Below are 23,359 nucleotides of genomic sequence, written 5' to 3' on the forward strand. Positions count from 1 at the left end.
CTTAACATAGGGAGGCGGTTGCCGCCCTATAATTATATATATATATATATATGTATATATATATATATATATATATACACACATGCAAAGAAACAAAGAGGGGTGTCAGGGGCGCTACTCTGAGTCCCAGCTCCGGTAAACTCAAACAGTCCAAAGATGTTCTCCTCCTAGCGCGCTTTCATGCCTCCGCAATCTTCAGGGAGGCTGATTGGGTGCAGGTGTGCAGGGTTAAATCCCTCTGTTATGTACCAGGCAGTGGCAGCAGGTCACTGTAGTGTAGAGCCAGCCAGGATCCAACTTTCACCCATTTTCAAGGTTAGCCCTCAGTGGGGAGGGAAAGGGAGTAACCATCAGTATGGGACTCCAAAGTTAGGCAAGAGTAGCTCAGGTGCAGCCCCTCTGGAGCCCCAGTCTCCAGGTAGATGTGCAAACAAAACAAGAGGGGTAACTCCCTCCACCTCCCCACTGAGGGGCTAACATTGAAAATGAAGGAAGAGTTGGATCCTGGCTGTTCTCTACACTATAGTTACCAGAATTCCCTGCTGCCACTGCCTGGTACATACCAGAGGGATTCAACCCTGCACACCTGCATCCAGTCAGCCTCTCTGAAGATTACTGATGCATGAAAGCACGCTAGAAGGATAACATCTTTGGACTGTTTGAGCTTATTGCAGCTGGGACCCAAAGTAGCACCCCTGCCACCCCTCAGGCTTTATTTGCACATCTAACTGGAGACTGGGGCTCCAGAGGGGCTGCACCTGGGCTACTCTTGCCTAACTTTGGAGTGCCATACTGATGGTATCTCCCTCCCCCTCCCCACTGAGGGCTACAATTGAAAATGGGGGATAGTTGGATCCTGGCTGGCTCTACACTACAATTACCAGAATTCCCTGCTGCCACTGCCCTGCACACCTGCATCCAATCAGCCTCCCTGAAGATTGCTGAGGCATGAAAACACGCTAGGAGGAGAACATCTTTGGACTGTTTGAGCTTATTGCAGCTGGGACCCAAAGTAGCACCCCTGCCACCCCTCAGGCTTTATTTGCACATCTAACTGGAGACTGGGGCTCCAGAGGGGCTGCACCTGGGCTACTATTGCCTAACTTTGGAGTGCCATACTGATGGTATCTCCCTCCCCCTCCCCACTGAGGGCTACAATTGAAAATGGGGGATAGTTGGATCCTGGCTGGCTCTACACTACAATTACCAGAATTCCCTGCTGCCACTGCCCTGCACACCTGCATCCAATCAGCCTCCCTGAAGATTGCTGAGGCATTAAAACACGCTAGGAGGAGAACATCTTTGGACTGTTTGAGCTTATTGCAGCTGGGACCCAAAGTAGCACCCCTGCCACCCCTCAGGTTTTGGTTGAATAATATTAATATATATATATATATATATATATTTTTTTATTTTTATTTGGGGGATATCGCTTTCAATTCTTCCAGACACCTTCCAGAAAATCTGTTAGTTTGCTCCTTATACAATTCCGCACTGCTCCATCAATTTGCACCAGACTGTGCATAGTTATTCATTAGGACCCTCCAAACATTACTGGCAACATGACATTTGGACACCCTATGGCCAGCACACATCTTTTATATATTTGCACCACAACGCAGTGCACCAGGTTGAGTTGACAGGTCGGGAGAGTGCACAGCAGGTCCCAGCATGCTGCAGCACGCCAACTTTCGCCTCCCGTCCACTTCTGCTCCTGGCTGTGTCAGCCAGCCACATGCGCCCATTCTCAGGGCAGTTTACTTCAGAGTGCAAAGCACATCAAGCGATAAGTGACTCGGAACAGAGACCTACAGGATCTTTGATTTTCAACAATTGTTGAGCGTTATTGTGTCTGTCTACAGAAGCTGCGTGGAGTACGGGTACTTTTTACTATATTTAAATAAAACAAAATATTTAGATTAAAAACAGCCTGTTTCTTGTTCCAGATTGTGGAGTGGGATTGTCGGGGTGGGGAAAGTATATTTGTCTTTAAACAAATCAAACACTACAGATGTAAATATGTTCCATAGATCGAGGTAATTATTGGAGGCAGATAATGCATTGTTTTCTTTCCTGTAACATATTGTAGGCCATTATGTCCACCACCCATCCGCAGGTGCGGAGCAAGTCAATCTATAGGCCTTTCATGCTACGCTTGTGGCTCAGTGGTTTGTGCGGTGTTCCTAAGCTGACTGGATGTCCCTATAGCAGCATCATTAAGTGTTGGCGACATTAGTACACACTGCCAATAGCAGAATAGCTCCATTCCGGAGCACAGGAGGTGACTGCTACAGTAACTTCTCTAACTTCCTCTATATTGTAAGGAACGCCTCTTAGACCTTTGTCACAGTCATCAACTGTTATAATTGATGACAAATAACGTGTTACGAGCTGCCTTGAACATTGCGAAAAAAGAGCACATCTCGCAGGCTACAAGAAATGCACATTGGCTCCCCATCAAAGATCGCATGTGTTTCAAAACTCTAGTCATAACCCACAAATGCATGTTAAATTGCGCTCCAAGATACCTCACGTCCAAATTTTCAAAAGCCTCAAACACTAGGCTTCCTCGCTCAACCTACTCGAATCGGCTCAACACCCCCAGATTCCACCTCCAAAGAGCAGGAGGAGCAAGCTTCCCAGTCATCGCCGCCAAGAACTGGAACAATCTTCCCTCTTTGCGGAGACTTTCCGTAAGCAGCTTAAAACCCTGCTCTTCTCTGCAGATACAGAGCGAGGTCCCCCCACTTCCTTTAGCTGCATTTCTCCATTTAAGAATGTCTAAGATATCTGTCACAGGTGATACCTACCTACTGCTTGTAGCTATGCGCCTTGATGCCCTTGGGCCCAGTGAGCTTTATAAATGCTAAAACAAATAAATAAAATAAATACATAATTGTGTGAGCACGTGTGTTAAAGGTCAAACACAGGGACTTGATTAATTTCCTCCCTTAAAACTTCAAATTATTTTCTATACTCACAGGATCATGTGAACTTGATTTTCTTTTTGAGGAGCGCTCTCTCATCTGCAGCTGTCGAGCCTTTTCAAGCCAAATTTCAGCTAAGTCTTTTATGGGAGATCAAACCTTTCATACGTGCTTCCAATTTCCATTCCACTGGTTAGGCACTTCTTGATCTTACCATGATATTGATGAAGCCATTTTTGATCGCTTCACTGCTTTGTACCTGGCTCCAATGAGGACAGAGCTACGGTATGTAGTATGTCCCATCTCTGGCATTCAGAAATTACATTATATTACTCCTATTTTAATTGATCTTCACTGACTTCCTATTCACTTTCATACACTTCTCAAGGTCCATTGCATTACCTATAAGGCAAAAACATTCGGTCAACAGCGTACTTAACAGCTAAACGTTGTATCTCAGGAAGCTCAAGGTCAACTCGCAGTTCTGATATTTTGCTATTAGTTACCCCTGTCTGAAACATGCACCTTATTCCTCTCAGGCTTCCTCTGTTGTTGCTCTTATAGCATGGGTCTCTTCCCTCTGCAAGTCCCCTTTCCTCCTCGTTGTTAGTTTTTTAGTAAAGCTCTTAAGACTCATTTGTTTTTTCTTTGTTATCTTTATTCATTTGGAAAAGAAAACCCTAAATCTGACATATTTTTAGGATACATTTGTATAGTTGCTTTTGTTTAATTATTTGTGTGTCATTTCTTTTATTTTTAAAGTTATGTGTTCTCATTGTACATCACGGATACCCTCTGGTCTGGAGCTATTTTATACATTTCATAAATATATAGTGACGCTTACAAAAATACTGACTAATTACAATTAGGCCATACCCCCTTACTTCATAGGCCAAGATTTTATAACCCCCGCTACCTCACCTTTTTTTCCCCAACTAAAAGTCAGATACTTAAAACCGCCTGTCATAAGTAAGGGTGCCTTCGCTAAACAAAAAAAAACAAAAAAAGAAACGCAGGCGTGTTTACATTTTTGGGATATACTCCCTATAAATAATACCTGGACCATCAGAAAATGAACATATCAAAAAGACTGAAAAAAACGTGGGTAGGTGCGAAACTGTGGACAATGCTGGCACTCTATCACACAGTTTTGATGGAATTGGGGAATACTGCTCTCAATTCTTCCAGACACCTTGCCTGCAATAGTTTCCCTTGCCAATGCATGAAAGGAGCTGGGCAGTGTTTTACACAGGAGCAATAACTGCACACCACACACCAATACTTGCAGAAGTCAGAAATGTCATCCTAAAAGATCCAATAGTGGCCTGCACTTTGCTTCATAATCACAGACATGTGGCACTTCTTCTTCATGTGAAGAACACTCATGTGGATCAAATGCTCAAGTTCTGTTGTTAAGATTAGATCTATGGGAGATATTCAGGTTTTCCTTGTTTGGATCTTTCCTATAGAAAAACATCCCTGATCTAGTAACCCCACCTCACAATCTGGGACAAGAAACAAGCAGTTTTATCTAAACATTGTGTTGTATTTAAGTGATGGATAAATAAAAAGGTGCCCTTCTAACTTACAATGCTGGGGAAGTTACCCACAACATTTCAAAGGAATATAGGTGGCTTGTATTGTGAGGTTGGCATCATGGAAGGAGATGCAGACAACAAATTCAATGTGTAACAAAAGGCTTTATTAAAGAAAATTTCAGGATGGAGTAAGGCCTAACTTGCCTTATGTTACGGTGGGATTTCTTTACCTAAAAAACTAAGGAAAGTTTGTGTCAGTAAGTTCAACTGAAAATGTCTGTGTCCAAAACCTATGCTTCCCCACACAACTTAGACAAAACAATGTGTAGGGATATCGACCATAAACTAAACAGTGTTCCAAAAGTAAAATTCTGAGCTATTTCCAGCCTCTTTTCCCCAAACATCAACCAGTTTATCACAATGTTCAATTTACCTTCTTCTGGACTTGAATTAACAAAGTTCTCACACACCTTTGTAAATGTCGTGGTGCACTTCCCCAAGTTCAATATAGTTCCAGGGCAGCATGTCTCAGGGTTGCCTTCCCCAAGATCAATGTCAACAAGATGTCACAAAAAGAAGTAGCTGGAACCTCTCATATTAAACTGTGTTCCAGAGTTCTTTACAGCTCATGGTTTCCTTCCCCATGTTTTATATGCAACAATAGTAGTTCTCCTCTTTACTCAACAGCAACCTTCCATGTTAGCATATTGGGTCTCTCTGGTCTTGGCGCAGTTGTTGAATCACAGGATATGCAACCAGTGACTTTCATGCTTTCTTCGAGTAGTTCAATATTGCAGCTGAACCAAGGGTTTCTTAAATGCAATTGCACAACTTTAGTAAACAAGTGGTTTCACAAATGCAGCTCCACAACAAGCACTTATTCAGCCTTTACTTCAACTCTGCCATCAGTCTTTTATTCACCTTGGTTGCCAATGGTCTTTCAATTCAGTGGTTATTTGCATTGACTTTGAGGTTTTATGTTGGCAGTTTCACGCACAATGAATAGTCTTTGCCTTCTTTTCACTTCGGTATTTAGTATATGCAAGTTTTACTTCTGCCATTCAATTCCGTATTCAATAAGTTAAACTTTGCATAATTCATTCAGTTCGGTATTTAATAGTTCTTACTTTGCTTAATTCCATGGACCGCTATTCCATTCACAGTCCTTTGGAGCGCCCGGATAACTCCAGTATCCCAGACACTCTTCTGGACCCGGCAGCTCCTATGGACGGCTTTTCCCCAAGCAGGAAAGTCTTTCGCCGGGTGTTTCCTTCAGCACTCGCTGGCTATCGTGCGTAGCTCTGCCTCCGCTCCGCAAAAGCACCTTCTGCCCACCTTCCCTTTTGAGGGTTCTCCATCCTGCAGAGTCCAGCCAGAAGGACTCCTGGGACCTTGGTAGGTGTACCGGCTTCTCACGCTCCTGCATGGTTCCTTCCCTTGCTGCTGCCACTTCTTCGGCTCTATCTGCTGTTGCTTTTTCCGCTGCTGCTTCCTTCATATGCATCTGCAGTCCACCTTTTATACACATGTGGTCCTTCAATGGGCTGAAAGGTGTATTCCATTCATTAAAGTTGTCTGACTCTGATCACCAGGACATGCCTGACCTTCATGCATCTTTTTCATCCCAGTACCAAAGTGGTCAGAGTAAGTGGTGTCTTTACTCTAAGTTGTTTCTCCCTCATCTCAGTACTGTTAGGTACCCCAAGAGGGGAATAAAGGGGATCTGCTCTTTAATGCCCCATAACGTTTGGGTGAGGGTTAGGCTGGTTGTCACGAGGATAAGGGGGATACCATGTCTCGCCTAGAGGTACCTCAATACCAATCCTCAAGGACCCTCCATCCAAGTGATCCTCCCTCGATTGTCCACCCACCAGGGTCAGGATCCAATAGCGATGGCCTTTCCCAAGCCACCTGCGTAGAGGATCCAAGGGGAGTAGGAGTGAGAATACCCTCAGGTTTCTCACAGCATACAGAAATGTTACCACAACCTGCCTGTTGTCTCACTAGTGTTTTCATTCAACGTACCCAATTCAAGTTCCTGTCCACAAGTATAGAAACAGTGTATTAGCGTTTCAAATAAATAAGGCTTCACCGAAAGCGTACAAACAAAACATTGCCATCATGTTGTTAAAGAAAGAAACATGACGACATGCCTCTCATGATAAAATATTGAAACTAATGCAGCGGGCATTTATAGGTTCTCGAACCTGATGTACTATCACACAGAACAAATGCAAATGATCAATGTATGAATATATTCAGATGTTATTGTATGAAACGCTTTATGGTGATATGCTCAACAATTTATAATTTAAAATCACGCTGTAAAAATAGTGCAATAAAAACATAATATACTTGAGGGCAGCAATAAAAGTAATGCAACAACAAAACCAAACGGCCTAAGGAGAAACATGAAAGACAGCCATACAAAACTAGATAATACAAGTCCTCAAACTGTATTTAGACAATTATTGTTTTGATGGTGTCCACAGCAGCACTTTTTTGGTTACATGCAATAGGAGTGGCTCCTTCTAATCACTCCCTCCACCGGTTTGCATTAAGTATACAGGGCACCCCCTTTTTTCCTGTGGAGACGTTTTTGTGTGTATATATTGGTGAACAAGCGCTTTGTAGAGCGCGAAACGCGATAATGCAGGGCTGCTGAAATGGTGTCCCGCCTCTGCTGTCTGTTAAATGTGTTTTTATTACATATTTTTTTGATTTAATAAACTTGTAAGTAACTTTACTTCAAGTTTCTGGTTCATCATTTTATGAATGGGACTCTGTGACATCTTCCAAGACTTGGAGTGCAGGTTAAACCGTTCCATCATATAAAATGATATAATGACCGCCGCCCCTTTAGTTAAGGTGAGTCGGACTCACATAGGAACCTCGAAAAAATGAATTACTAATAACTTTCGACTAGTGGGACAGATTTGGCCAAACAAAATGTTGAAGTCAATTAGGGACGTGCTATGGGTCCCACCCCCTCAACTGCAAAGTTTGGTAAAAAGATTCACTACAAAATTAAAAAGTTATTCCGAAAAGTTACTCCCATTCATTTTCCCACAGACAAAAAAGGTCAATGTTTGTCAGACCGCACAGCCCGAAACACTGAATAGATTTGGACCAGATCCCTAACATCTTGGGCACGAAGCGTTGACTTGAGACCTTTTTGTGGTTTGTGGTTATTCCATTAAGTAGGTTTTTAAATATTTGACGGAGAATGGGGTGCCCCTTCTACAAAATAGATAGCTATATCTCAGGTAAATTGTCAAACAGGGTTTTTTAGAAATGAAACAACCGCCATCTTTGTTTTTGCACGATGCAAGAGAAAGCCGCGTATATAGCAGAGAATATCGGGAAATGAAACGCAGGAAAAAAGCAATTTGCAGGTCAAAAAACATGCAAATGCCATCAGTCTGGAGGTGGGAAAGGTAAGAGGACACCAAGTGAAATTTGAGAGTTGGAGGGGTTCTGGGGACTGAGTTTGCAACACAAAGCTTTTCTGTAGACTCAGCTATGGGCAGAATAGCTGCAAATAGCCGACATTTGAGAGAAAACTGCATCACGGAAATAGAGTGTGTTGTGAGGTTAATGGGAGAGGGCAGGGGAGGTGAACAGGCCATCATGGGTGTGTGGGGAGCGGGCACAGAGGAGGGGGACACTTGGAGAGGGAAGGAAGGAAAGCATTTTTTGTACCAATTTTTCTGATATTCACAGCATTAAAATCGCTAGAGATATCCAACAGTATCTGTAGTTCTGTACCAGCGGCCATAGAATTATTTATTTTCTTAAATATATTTTTACAGCTGCAGTGATGCTGGGGGTGAAAAATCACTATCCATGGCTCCTATCCATGCAGTAACCGGGACTGACCCTACTTCACTTCAAAACGAGGAAGGGGCCAGACCCCTCATGCCATGTTGCCTAATGTTTGTCCCCTGAGGATAGCTCAGCAGCAACGTGCTCGCTTTGGAAACAAGACTACCGAGAGCAACACAGGTTCGATCTCCAAGTCCGCACTTAGAAACCTCTAGGTATTAAGCACGTTATAAATACCGTATCATATCATAAATGAGCCCAAGTTACAAGACCACTTAAAGCAACATGGCCTGAGGGGGCTGGCCCCTTTCTCGCTTTCATGCCTAGGAGGGGCGGTCACGGTTACTGCATGGATAGGAGACAGCCCACACTCCCGGATGCCGGGTGTTTTCTTAGTTTTATCTTATAACAAACAGCAACCGCATTATTTTTTTAAACCATGCAAGTCCTTGAAAGTATTGCACTCAGACCATTTGTTTGCCTTTTGCTGAATTGCATTCTGATATTTGTCATCTCCCAGACAAGATGAGGGGAATAATGCCACAATTGTACACCTTTTGCCTAACATTGTTCTAGAAGGATTTATATATTTGAGTGACACAATCGTATGTGTACATTTCAAGTTCTCTTTATAAAGCAGAGTATTGTTGAAAGCCAGACATGAGGGTGAGGAGGGGAAATTATCAGAGGGCAAGTAATAATTAGTATTTTCTTGGGATGTGACAAGGGAGTTTAGAATCTTGGACACGGGTGCTGCTATTTGCCCCAGGCTGTGGCTGCTTTTCAGGGCACAAGTAAAGGAAACATGTAAGTGAACAGAGTAAAAGTTTTTCAGAGGGCTGACTCAACCCATTCATTTTTTGGAGGTTGGCAAGCTTGCTCAAGTATTTGGCTACAAGGATTTTACTCAGGTTGTCATGTTCACAGTGCAGACGGTTACCCACAAAACCACAAGCACTTGTTTCATACTGGAAGTTTGTTTTCCAGGGAATATTTTACAACAGACTGCTGTGTTTAAAAGGTGAGCACCGTTTATACATCATCAGCATATCTATTGGAACCTTTCCTCTCTTAGGTTATTTTTCTGGTGTTCATTACTTTTTTTTAAAGTCCAATGCAATTTTGAATTGCACACTTTGTTCTAAGGGGAAGGTCAATTAAACTTCATTTGTATTTTTCACTTTAAGATATATGTTCACTTACTGTGCATATATTCATGGGTGCCAGCTTTTGATTTTTTTTTATGGGGGAAAAGTACCAGTGCATATGTTATTCTTGCAGCCGGTCAATTTTTTCCCTTTTCCGTGCAGCTTAAATGGTTGTGCGATGTATCACAACAGTCACCACGAGACCGGACATATAACATGGGGCTTATAGCACGCTGCTAACCAAATTGTGTGATCCTTGGCAAATAATTTAATATCACTGTGCAATGCCTAAAAACATTGCAAGTTTTGAAAGCCTGCAATCTTTTATGCATAACAAGACCACTGTCAAAACAGGTAAAAATCAGTTTGTGATTGATGAACGTATTTGAGCGATGGATCGCAAGTGTTTTAAAATATAGAGTGGCTGTGCCCACCGGCCATGGCCAAAGGCCATGGCAAGAGGTCTGGAAGTGTTTTAAAATGGACAGTGGGCATGCTGTGGGCACAGCTAGTGGTCTGGTAGTGTTCCAAAAGATACACAGTGGCCACAGCGTAGGCCTTGGTCACTGAACATGTGCAGAATAAATCTATGGAATAACAAAACCCTTCAAGGAAACCAATGTAGTTGCAGGGACGTTAAGTGAGAGCTCAATACAAGATAACCACTGAAATTCAGCTAAAACCACCTTAACTTCATGTCCCCTGTTGCACACCCTATGGTCACAATGATCATTTTAATTGACATTAATCCAGGCAATATTCTATTTCTGTGCACTATTACTTGGAAAGAAATCCCATTGGTTATTTAAATTGACATTTTCCTGAAAATGAAGGCGCAAAACCAAACCACTTTTCTACTTCACTTTGAATCGAAAACTCTGATTTTACAGGTGAACGTGTTTACCAATCTTTACAAATCTGTGTGCCACATGCATATAACTCTCACAAGTGAGAGATAAAATGTGCTCCTGTGAAAACCCAGTAATGAATTAATATGTATTACTGGCAGAGACATATCCTGCACACATATAGATTATCTGCAATGTATTTTAAATATACTTTCACACATTTTAATAGACATGTCCAATCCCCATTTCAGTGACCTTTATTCCTCAAAATTATTTTAATTGCTATCTGGGATTTAATTCATTCCTGGGTCATTTTTCGTAATAAGCTAGGGTCTTGGTGCTCGCTTTGGCTTGTCTTTACAAGGCACAAGTAGGCACAGTGACTGGTTTTGGGGCAACTCTACCAACTACACTTTTCCTTTCAGACTGTCCCCACCATCTCTCAAAATCCCTCTCATGTAATCTGGTTATGTCTTGGGAAAGGCCTCTGTATTAAAGCCAATTAAGCAAAATGCCCTTTTAAGGAAATGTCCCCTCCTCATTGACAGCTGCACTACGAATCTGCTACTTTCCTGCTTTTCTGTTTTCCCAAAAACCTCTCTTCTACCCATTTGCTATTAAGCATATGCCACATCCATAGCATCATTTGAGAGGGCATTTTGGATTGATCGAAGCCTGTAATAGGTTCCCTTCACGTTCTCACACCCAACAAGGCCCCATTTATTGCTTCTATTGACATTTTTAATTTTCTGTGCCAGCTGTGAACTAGCCCTCCCCTCAGCAATGACAAATCAAAAGTGAACTGGAATATTTGTTTTTCTGTATGGACATGTGACATTGTTGAAAGTGATATTCACAAGAACAAGAATATTTAGCATCTTTACATACCATTTGTATTCCTGTCACTTTATACATAATGGAGCAATTAAAGTATGGGAATTATACATTCATTTTTTAATTATTTTTTTATTTACTTGATTGAATCGGATTTTTAGAAGTTTGTAAATGATTAAAGTTCAAACATTCTGAGTGTAAAAGTAGAGAAAGAAAGACTTTCATTCTCGTTTCAAAGTCTTCAGTTTCTGTGAACAAAATCCTTTATCAATTGAAGATCGGCACCTTGCATAACTCTGCGTTTGTTAAAACGGGTTTTATTTTCAGGACCGTCGCTATTACCCATTTGGTCTTTTCTCCGCTGATAAGCCTCTGCCACCACAAAGTTTCTTCCAAAGTAAATGAAGAAAAAAAAGAGGCCTCAAATAGCTCGCTCTGATGTTCTGCATGCCAGGGCATGTCACAAAAGCAAATGTCTTGTCATTTCGTTCTGATCTTTGTCCTCACAGAAGTGACACTTGTTCGAGCTTGAAAGTCCTCTGACCGCTAGAATTTCTTTGGTTTCCAGAAGGTTAAGATGTGCTCTTAAGAAGATGTTTCGTAAGGATTTGTTTGGGAATTTTTTCAGAAATTCCTGCGTACAATTTAATTTCCTTGTCTGGCTCGGCAAATGGGATGACAGTTTATTTTTTGCCGCTGTGTCTAAGGTAACAAGCCAGTCTAGTTATTCCATTTTCCTTTTTACCTTCATTGGGTTCTTGATCAGTTGGTCTTCAGAGCTTTGTATTTCCGCAAGCTTATCCTTGTTTTCTTGGTTCCACTGGTTGAGCATCCGACAACGACCCCCTATAGTTTCATGTTGGATCATATTGATTATGTAGGGGCGATTTTCCAGCAAAGCATCATACTATTTCGCTCAACCGTTACTTGCAATGATAGGAGGCTTAGTTCTTGTCTGATCAGGATCATGGGAGTTGATTTAGGCAAGCCGAGAACAGATCTCCAAAAGTAACTTTCCAATGAAAGCAATATTTTTGGGGGGATATTTGGCATCGCTTCTGCTCCATATGTTATTGACGGAACAAATTTTACTCTATAGAAGCTGATGACTGGAAGTAAAGAAAAGTGGCCACATTTTTTATCCACCACTCTAGCTTGAGATGTAAGCTTTCTTGTTTATTCCTTGAGAATTTGTTGCATAGATGTTTCCGATTTTGAGCTAATCAATGGTCACTCAGAGGTATTTAAATTTAGGCACCTTTTCTATTTGGGATCCTTCCAGAAACCATTTCAATTTTTCAACTCTCGTGCGAGATTTTTCCAATGACACGATTTTGGTCTCCCCCTTAATAAATCTCGAGATTGTTAGACCAGATTTATTTTGCCAAATTGTCCAGTTGTCTCTGGAGACCAATCGGTGTGCGGTCTATTAAAATCATGTTGTCAGCATACAGTAAACAAGTTGTTTGCGTTTGACCCAACGATGGTGGAAATTATCTCACACTTTCCTATGTATTTTTGAAGTCTCCCAAAAATGCTAAGAAAAGTGCAGGGGTGAGAGGACAACCTTGTTTGACTTCTCTTGTCGTGGCTATCTCGTCAGACAGCAGACCTTGCTGACTCAGGCGTACTCTCATTCTGGTGTTGGTGTGTAGAGCTCTGATCGGGTATAAGATTTCCATGGGGCAATTCCAAGATGTTCGTTTTTCCCAGAGTTTTTCTCGATTGACCTGTCAAACGCTTGAGCCAGGTCAATAAACGTGATGAAAACTGTGGGACCCCCTTCCAAGGTCTTGCTTTTGAGGATACTCAGGAGCATGATGTTTCCTGTGGTTCTAATATTTTTCATAAAACCCGTTTGGAAAGGATTGGCACAGGGCGCTTTACTTGCCCATGATTGGAAACGGGACAGTAAAAGCGAGCCGAAGACCATCCTGATGACATCTAATAATGTAATGGGACGATAGTTTCTCGGGTCTTCTTTGCTACCCTTTTTAAAAAGTGGAACCACTATGGATGAAGTCCAAGATGATGGTATTGACTTTGCCATAGTGCACCTATCAAACACAGCACTAATAAAGGGTGCCCATTCCTCTAGATGACTTTTAAGATCAATGTTAGTCATCCCGTCAGTGCCCGGATCACATCTTCGATTGATTCTCTGTCGTCCAATTCGGCCCACGCAGTGTTAGACTCGCTTTGGGTCCGTACCATACTAGTTGGTGCTCTGTAGAATACAGTTTTGAAGTACTTTACCCCGGTTGTTTCACTGATGCTGTTTAAAAGGGTGTCTCCCACTGGAGTTTCAACAGATCTTATAAGGGACCAAAATTCTTACGGATTCTGGCCGCACATCTTCCTCAGCATCTCCTCTGAATCCTGCTGATACATTGCAAGGCGATGGGCCTCATTCCGACCCTGGCGTTAACCAAGGCACTATTAGCGCCTTGGTTGACGCCGTTATCTTTCCGACTACGCCATGGTGAATGGCGGAATTACCGTCCCATTCCAAGGTTGGCGGGGTCGGTAATTCCCCATTCACCAAGGGCCCTTCGCCATTCCCATTTTTGCCCCATAGGGCTCAATGGGAATGGGGAAGGCGCCAATCATGGCACCGTAAATTACGGTGCCGTAATTAGCTCCTAGGTCCCTTTGCGGGTTGGTTTTTTAACGCCTGCAAAAAGCAGGCATGAAGTACCAACCCGCAAAGGGAACTCGGAGTAGGGCGGTAAGGGTTTAACGGCACCGGTCTCGTTAACGGTGACCGTTAACCCTTACCGCCCGACTCGGAATGACACCCGATGACTTTTAACCCAGGACTTCTATATCTTTGTGGCGTCGTGCAACATGGCACTGTTTATTTGGTTGTTTGTACCTTGTGCTTGTCTTTTGATTTTTCGAAGTGCACATCTTTTTTCTACCAATATTTTATCAAAGTTATGTTTTTTAGGTTTTGTCTGGAGTCTTTCTTTGTTTGCCTTGTTAATCGTACATTTTAATACACCATGCATATGATTCTCACTTGTCTGCGGAATTCAGATCAATATTCAGTTCCATAAATGGGTTCAGAAGTTATAACAAATGCTCTTCCCACTTGTCAACTGGGAAAGCATATTTTAAATAAGCATTTGCTAGGCATTGGCTGACTTGCATTTTATTTGTATGTGGTCTGTGTCTGTTAACAGTAATCATCTGTTTGAGAAAGACCTTCTGTTTAAGAATATTTTTAATGGGCTATTTTTTACTAGTCCATCCTTAGTTAAAAGCCTCCATAGGTATCTGTTTCAGGGAAGTTTAACGAACAGATACTGAATTTGTTGGCTTTCAGATTACTTTTATAAAAAATGTAAACCATGGGTTTGGACCTTATCGAGGCAAACTACTTGTGTTTAGATACTCTTCTTAGAGTTTTAAAAAGGGCCTTTGTCTCAGGTATACACAGATGGACTCATTAGCCTTCTAATGCATTGATTAAAGAGATGGATAATGGCTCTGGACATTCTTATTTCACGAAACAGCCAACTTCTGCACAAACAGCCCCTTTGAGTTCATACTAAATTGGCAATTCACTTTGAGGTGATAGAAGTTTATGTAACATTCAATAAAGGGACAATATACAAACCATTTTTAGTTGCAATGGCAATATATGATAAAGTGTTCTCAGCACATCCGCTCCTGAAATGGACAGAAAAGAAGGTAAGTGGGGTTGGGAGGGCGGTGAGGGAATTCTTTGGATTGGGGGTTTGGTGGGAGGGGAACAACACTTACCTCGAACCCCAGTGGGGGAAGATGGCAGCCTCCAGCCATGTGGTGGCTCGGAGCGGGGATTACCCCGTTCCAAGCCTCCTCATTGGCTGAGTGGCTGCCACACCCCTCAGCCCCCGCCAGGGAAGGAAAGAACGTTGTGGGGAGAGGCGTTCCCTCTCGGGTAACGCCCCAGTGAGGGCCAATGAGATGGCAGGTTACAATCTCATTGTCCCTCGCCGGGTACTAATGGAGCATATCCTGTGTTGATGCCAATAGCTAGTACTTCTATTGACGGCAACTGCCAGGCCCAGTAATGCCTGCCTCACACGGACATTTTGTCATCATATAGTAGTTTAAGCACCTGCAGGGACTTATGGAAGCAAAAGCATAATAAGTAAAACAGCCTAAACACAGGTCTTTCTCTGCAATTGGATTGCTGCATTGTTGCGAGGGATGTGCATGTGGACAATAGTTGTCAGCTCTTCCCATATACACAAATTCCAACTGACCACAATGGAATTCCAGTTTACCAATAACTACAGGGAATGCACATTTTACTGCTGACTGAAGGATACAACTGCAAAATTTTTAGTTTAAGTGAGGAGATTGCAGTCGACAACAGTAGACACTAGCTCCTGTAGCTCCTGCAAAAGGTTTCAAGACACATTAATCACTGCTGAGAAATTCTGGACATAGAAATCATTGCAGCTTGGTACCTGTGACCATTTACTTAATTGTACTGGGTAAGTGGTAAGTGGCTAACGGTGCCTTTCACCCCCCTTCACCTTCCAGAACAACTTATGCTCTATCAAAGCAAGTAGATTGCACTTTGGTTTTGCCATACAACGTTTTTTTAAAGGGATTTAAAATTTCACAACAGCGGTATGGAGGTCCCTGTGCAGGGACCTATCAAAAGGCATTCCAAATTCTTGAAACCAGTACTGGAGCACTGGTACTTACAAGAAGAATGGTTTACATCCCAACAGAATTGCCTCTAGGTACAAGCACTGAAAGGGGGGGTCGGGAAATCTCACAGAATCCTTGATTGAATGGGATTTCCAGTGAGAAGAGGATGGATTGTCTTGAACCCCCATATAGACTTGAAATCCCCCACCCAGAAAAATAGAGTACAACCTTAAAGAAATGGCACAGGCCTAAAAAATGTCTGGTTCCTCCACTCTTCTTCAGGAAGAAAACAGTTACAAAATCATTGTCTGCCGTGGCACACCAGAGTAGGTATCACTCAAAGCCACTAGAACAGATTCTTCAGGCAGCTGTAGAGCTCACTGGGTGTCAATTGCCCAGGAACTGTTATCGTTATCAGTTTCTAAATGTATGCTACAGAGAGCTGAATCATTCAGTCATGAACGAATAAGATGATGAAACAAAAGGCTGACTGCCATTTCTCCCAACTATTATTTATTGTATTTATTTATTTATTTATTGTTTGCTTGTTAGGCGCTTATACAGGAAGTAAATACTGTTTCAAAGCACCCACAGGGCAACAGGGATGGGAAAAAGGGATGTAAAAACAATCGAAATACATAAGAAATATTAAATACACTGGGGGGCAAAACTACTATGCCTTGTGAGTGTTCAGAACGCGCAAGTGTAGAAGGGAGGGGGAATGAGATAGGTGCTGTGGTGCCCACGGGTGAGCAACAAGTGAAGTGCAATGTATGTTAAGTGCAAGCCTCCAGGGTGGAGGGTGAGCCGAGGAAAGAGCAGTGGATAGACAGAAGCTGGGGGGGATTCGGTGTGGGAGGTCAGGGCCCCAGGGATGCATAAGGTCCCTGAACACCAAACAAGCAACTGTGAGATTAGCAGAGGAGAGTGGGGGGGGCGGAGTTAAAGTGGAAAGTCTTGAGGAGCTTCCAGGATTTAGGAACGTCCTGCTCAAGACGAAGAGGGGGGGGGGGAGGCTGTTCCAAAGAAGGGAGCCAGCAGAGGAAAGAGATCAACCTCCTGCCCTCTGTTTAGCGTAACGCTTTAAGCATAAAGAGCTGGTGCCAGAGGAGTACAGGGTTTTAGAGGGGGAATATTTAGTAAGACAGTTACAGATAGTGTGGTCCCTGACCCCAGAAAGCCTAGTGGATGATACAGAGGGATCTGAATTTAATCTGTGAAGCAAGCGGGAGCCAGTGAAGACCTTTTAGGGCAGGAAAAATGCAGTCCCTGGGCTTGAGGCCAAGGATACGTCTTGCTGCCCTATTCTGAATTAGCTGGAGAGGATGCAGAGTGGAAGAAGGAGGCTATTACAATAGTCCAGCCTAGAGAGAACCAGGGCTCAGTTAACATTAAGCTTCTAGGGTTGGAGGTAGAAATCCTTTGAGACGGAAGAGCTGAAAGTAGGAGTTCTTGGCAATGTCCTGAGTGTGAGGGAAGAAGGAGAGAGAGGAGTCCAAGATAACTCCAAGGTTTCTGGCCCCAGAGAGGGAGCAGGAGGAGAGCCCATGGAGGTAGTCCAGAGTGAAGGGAAGAAGTTGGGTGCAGGTGTCCCAATTGGAAGGAACTCTGTTTTGCTGGCATTGAGGCACAATGAAATACACCTTAAAGGCAGGGATTATTAGTTCTATTTAAAGAAGGCCCATCCCTCACCTTCAGTATTAGTCCAGAAGTAGGATGAGAGGGTATTAAAGGTGGTGCAGGTACATACAGAAGGAACATGCTTTGTGCTCCCTCAACCTCACATGTTTCAAAACTGAGTAAACAGTTTCTGATATCTCCACAGTGTGGAATACGCTTCTCATATTTGGGAGGTGGACGGTAGCCTGCATCAAAGTAAATGCTTTTTCCCATACAACCTCACAGTCCGACATTCTGTCCTTAAATATCCATGATCAATGGAGCTCTCCTGATGTGCTTAGTGTGCTAACAATAGCCCATAGATGGAATCTACCAGGGATAAGAGGAATCTAGGCAAAGGAAAGAAAAAGAGGTACTGTTAAACTTTATTCTCTGACATTATTTTTCAATAACTCTGGTCCAAAAAAAGTAAAGGAAAATTACACCCCTTCCTCACACACCTCCTGTTCCAGTTGATCCATTCTCCTTGGGAACATTAATATAAGGGAATGGACAGGAGATCCCGTGGCAGGGCACACATGTCGCAACCCTTCCTCATTTTATAAACTGTGTGCCATCAAATTAGGTACTAACACCTATTATTTCAGCACTTAGAAGCAGGTGCAATATGGAATGCAGTGCTATGTATTAGATCACACATCATTAACAATTTACCATGTAAAAAAGATGTAATTTAGTGACATTCGGTGTAAACAGGGAAAACACAACGTCAGTGTACGTTTCTATATGTAACAGCTTGTTTTTTAATATTCATGCATATTTTCACCTGCAGCTGAGTTGTTCGCCACATAAGATTTGGTTTCTTTTGACAGTTATGCAGAAGTGCAGCTTGACTGAGGGTGTAAATTGCTAGAATGAATAAAAGGGGTGCTGAGATGTTTGGACTTGGCCTTTTCAGACATTTGAACAAATGTGTGTACTGTAGTGGAGAGCTTTAGCAAAACCTTTCTACCTTTTGTTGCCAAACAAAAGGCAGCTTCAAGCTGTTTTATATATACACGGCATTGTGTGTACCCTATAATCAGTTAATCATACAGGACCGTTTATTGAAAAAGCTACAAAGCATGAAAATGTGGCACAGAACCCAGACTCTCTAGAATCTAATCACTACTCAGTAACAAAACACACTTTCATTAATTTGAATAAAATACAGGATATGCTTCCCACATTCTATGAATACATTAGAACACAATAAAAATAGGTAAATCACAGCAATTTGTTTAACCAATTTCATTTTCTTTGAGTCATAATACCCTTACTTCAAGAAGGAGAAAGGAATGGCTGCTATGCAAAAGTGTTACTCTGAGTTGCTCCCCTAAGGTTTTGAGGTGTTGTCCTCCCTTAAGCCTCTACTCCACTCAGGCATTCCTTTTCTGTTTCCGCTCTCTTCATGTACAAAGCAAACCCCCATCCATTACTTTTGGCAGGGAAAGGGAGGAGGATATTGGGCAGTAGTTAATCAGGGTGGTAGAAATGGTGGTGGTTTCTAAAGTTTCTGGGTGATGACAAACAGTTTGAAATGCAGTGCGACAGGCCTGAAGACAAGGATGAGCTGTAGAGGCTTTAAAGAGGACCGTAAAAAAAAAAGAAACTAGGCAAGTTCTTTGAGTAGAGCAAAGGTCATGATTTCTTAGGGGAACAGACTCCACGATTTTTACATGGAGGTGCATGCCTTAAAAGGGGAAGACATGCACCCATGTTAGGAATTGATGTTAGGGGTGTATTGATTGACATATTTGCGGATGATGAAGAAGGTGGGTGATCCAGTGAGTGACGAGGAAGATATAAGGCTATTAATAAAGAATATGGAGGGATTCCCATAGTGGGTCAGGTGTGAAATATGAGCTCTGTTAGCTGACAAGTCTGAACAGTCCTTTGAATGTTTTGGATTCAATGCAGTTCCTAGAGGAGTAGTAGGTTTCCTTGACATTTCATATATGCCTTTTGAGGGCTTTCGTTTAGCCAGAGTAGGAAATGTAGGGATTGGGGCAAAAGTGAGGACGTTTCCAATAGCAGAAGTTGCTTTGAAGCTTGAACTGGAGGTTCTCAGGGGTGAACCATTTAGCTAGAAATTTACTGGAAGGGAGTAACAGTAGTACATGATAAAACCTTCTTGAAATGATGTTGCACACACCTACAGCTAGGACATGTAATGATTCTTGGCAGCGACTATCAAACTTATCAACAGGAGCTGGAAATAAATAGGTGGAATATACCGAAACCAGAGGGCTCCGTCATCACTGACCCTCTTCACTGACCAGGGAATACATTTATGATGTACAGAGGCTTAAACATCAACAATCAGAGAATATAGTTTCCACTCTTCCGTACGCAACCTATAGTCAAAAACAACTTTTTTTCTTTTCTTATCTAGTTGATAGAGATAAAAAAAATAAAAAATAGGTAAAATTGCATGTCGGCCTGCCGTAACTCTGAAGTACATTCAGGCAGTCTCAACAGTATGCTGAATGTCTCAGTACTGCAGGAGGGAGAGAAAGAAAAGAAAACATGAAGGAGAGAGAGTCTTGTCTGAATAATTGAGATAGCAAGGACTCAATTTCATGGGAGACAAGCAGTATCCTGCGTTTCCTGATGTGTCTAACATGTAAATGAAAAGGGAAGAAAAAGACTTGAGGCAGATTATGCGATATGTAAGACAGCCATCCTTATGTTAAGAGCTCTTGTAGAAGAATTCTACATTGAATATGAGACTGTCCATGTAAGCAATGCTGCGAGCCCCAAGTGGGGTCCTGGTCGTGTTTGTAGTGGCTGTCCTTAGGGCAGTCTTGGCTCTTGTTGGGCTCTGAAAATAATTCATAGGGAAATTAGTGGTTGGAAGATAAACGGTGGATGGCTTAAAGATAAATAAATCATTCTCTTAACTCCTCAATTAAATGTCCCATGACTGTGTGTTGTGTGTTTTGATCTTTGGAAGAAGATGTATATCAAGTGGGCATTTGAGCCTGCTGCAGGAGTCATTTGGTCCTCTAAGTCTCTCTCTCCTCAAGAAGACTGCCATGAGACACAGTAAGGCTGCCTTCTCTGCATTTAAAAGAACAAGAGAGAACAGGAAGAGGTTTTGACAGCTAACCACGTCATCTTGCCTAGGTTGACCTTCCTATCTGAAATGGATATAATCAGAACCATTGAGCTGGGAAATCAAATTTATTACAAATTCCACAAGGCCATGCTGTTGCCTTGTTAATAACTTTGACAGCCAGGTTGAACACTAATCTTTAAAAAACCCTCAACATGCCACTGAACCTTCACTTTCTGAAAATGAATAGTTAACTTTTACAGCAACTTGTGACTAAGCTGCAAGTATGTGAAACTGGCCTTTTTTTGTGCCTAGTGAAAAAACCTACTGTGACTTTTCCATCCATAGTGCTCTGCTCATCATACTGGCTCCAGTACTTCTTCGCCAAACCACACCTATGGATCTCACTAAACTACCCCCACTCCCTTTTGTCCTTAGCACCTCTACTCCCCCGACTCGAGTCTTACTTTTCTCTCACACACTCACATACATCTAACCAGCCACAAATGAAACCACCCTCTCAATCCCAACACCTTACCTTCTCTCTCTCCAAACATGGAGGACTACTGAAGGACCTGGAAGTGGGGCAATTGTTGTCTAGAAAGCAGGTGCCACCCTACCTTCCCCAGAAAACACGGAACAATAAAATCAGAAAGAACACATTTGAAACTGCACTTTCAAATCTCCTGCAAATGCAGCTGGCACAAAGAATAGTTAGTTGTGCTACACAAGTAGGGACAGAGGAGACATTAGCTTGCACAATTAGTGTGTCTTTTTAAGTAGAATAGACTAGGTGACAGGTACGCGTGTACCAAGGATGAGGGACTCAACACTAGTAGGGCAACATTTCACCAGCAACAATGTAGTCGCTGATGACGTGTTTTTCTCTCAATTGCGCATGCGTGTGACATCACACATTGCGTGTGATGTCACATGCAATGTTTACGAAATATAACAGGTTACAAGATGGCGCCGGGTGCGCTTGCTGTGTGAAGACACAGGATCGAGCCCGATTTATATGATTCACAATAGGTAAGCAGTGTATTTATAACGAGATCTCTGCCTGTTGATCCCACTGGGGAAGCCAAAAGAGGAGATAATTTAAGAAAGCAAAGAGAATACACTTATACTTAGGTAAAATTATGGTATTAGGAGCATGATTAGTGGTTTTGACAATTTACAACAGTGATAGAATTATTGATTACTGATTTACAGTGATCCATTTTGGGATTGTCTACAGCAACTGTAAGCAGGTTTAAGTATTTGTAGAGGGAAGTTACCAAACTTCATGAATCTATTAGTGAGTATATTAGTGATCAATAGAGTTGTATCTAGGCCAGTTATGGTAGTTTGGGCACAGTCCAACCAGATGTTTTTTTTTCTTCATTTGATACCTTTGTAGATGCTTTGTCATATTTGGTGAAACATGTGAATTGGTACAGTTCAAGAATATCCTGGTGAAGTGTGTAGTTCTGACTATACCAGGGTAAGTTAATTTGTGCTTACTGACGATTGCTAGAATATTCTAGTTCATCAGATGGTTGTCAATGTTTTACTTAGTTTTATATACACATATTCTTCTTTTGATTTAGAACCTGTATATTGAGAATTCGGTGACTTATTTCTCTGGCCATATGGGTCATATCACTTAGATGCACGCCATGGTGGTGCCATCTTGAGCTTGTCATTTTTAATGGGTTCACTTTTTGACTTAAGAGCACTTTTAGGACAATTCTATAGCAGGGTTGGAATACCTGCAGGGATCTTAGAAGACATGTAGCAACACGCAATTGTCAAATAAACCCTCACCATGGGTGAGTTCACGCATGCAAATTGCAGAATGAATCACCTTTTCATTCGTAATATGTTGTCATCATTAAACCACAGGTCAAGCACTTCTAACTCAATGGGTTAATTCAATTATATTACAACTGTACAATGTAACTGACCATTGAAATTTTGTCTAATTTTTCTTGTACTTGCTCCCCTGTCCTGATACTGTTCTACAACATGGTATGTAATTATGTTTGTGGTCTGATGCTGATATTATTCATATATAATCATCATTCATATGCAATTTGATCAATGTCATGTAAACAATAATTGTTTGAATTATTACTTTTGTGAAATATGTATCTATTTGGGGTAATAACAGACTTGAGGACGACCGACCGGTCGAAACACGTGTCGGCTGTGGATCCGTAGGATTAGGCTAATAAATCAAAATTATAACACAAGACTTTAACGAGTATATTGAATAAGGACTTATTGCTTTGATTACTTTTCACTGACAGAGTGAGTGAATTAGGGTCTTAGCACAGACAAGAAACAGTTATTTTCCTTCACAGAGTGGTTATGGTATGGCAAATGCAGGGTAACCAGTTCATTGCAATATCCTGGGGAAACATCAAGATAAAAACCAAGCTCTCACTCCAGAATTCAGAGTTTATATAGTACAAAAGGGGTCCCTGTGATGTCACAGTTATGAAAACCTTTCGCTCCTGCTCATTGGCTGTCTCAACTAATCTACATATGGAACCTATATGTGTGCACCCAGGGATTGGACAATCGTTATATAAAATCCCTCCCACCGCCCTTCCCCTAAGAAAGTGCTACCTCATAATTTCTGGAAATGAATTGGTAGTCCCTAAATTACTTCTGCGGTGAAAAAAAGCCGTGTGCTAATCGGGTACAATGCGGTCATACTATCCATGAACTGGCTGCAAGCTGACACATTTATGAGAGAGCGAGAGAGACAAGTCCACTGCTTTATTTTAATTAAATCAAATAGCCCGTGTTTACTTCCCATGCCGTGAGTGCCAAATTGAATTGTTATTTTATTTATATTGTGCTCGTACACAAGTGTTTC

General features: G+C 42.0%; 1 protein-coding gene across 2 annotated transcripts in view; it reads right to left on the bottom strand.

The window, feature by feature from the left end:
- The window catches only part of HIVEP1 (HIVEP zinc finger 1), a 1,356,272-nt gene that overhangs the window by 838,543 nt on the left and 494,370 nt on the right, over nucleotides 1–23,359 (bottom strand). The window lies entirely within an intron of this gene.

Source organism: Ambystoma mexicanum, chromosome 5q (genome assembly GCF_040938575.1).
Source record: "Ambystoma mexicanum isolate Mex_15411 chromosome 5q, UKY_AmexF1_1, whole genome shotgun sequence".
Lineage (NCBI taxonomy): Eukaryota > Metazoa > Chordata > Amphibia > Caudata > Ambystomatidae > Ambystoma > Ambystoma mexicanum.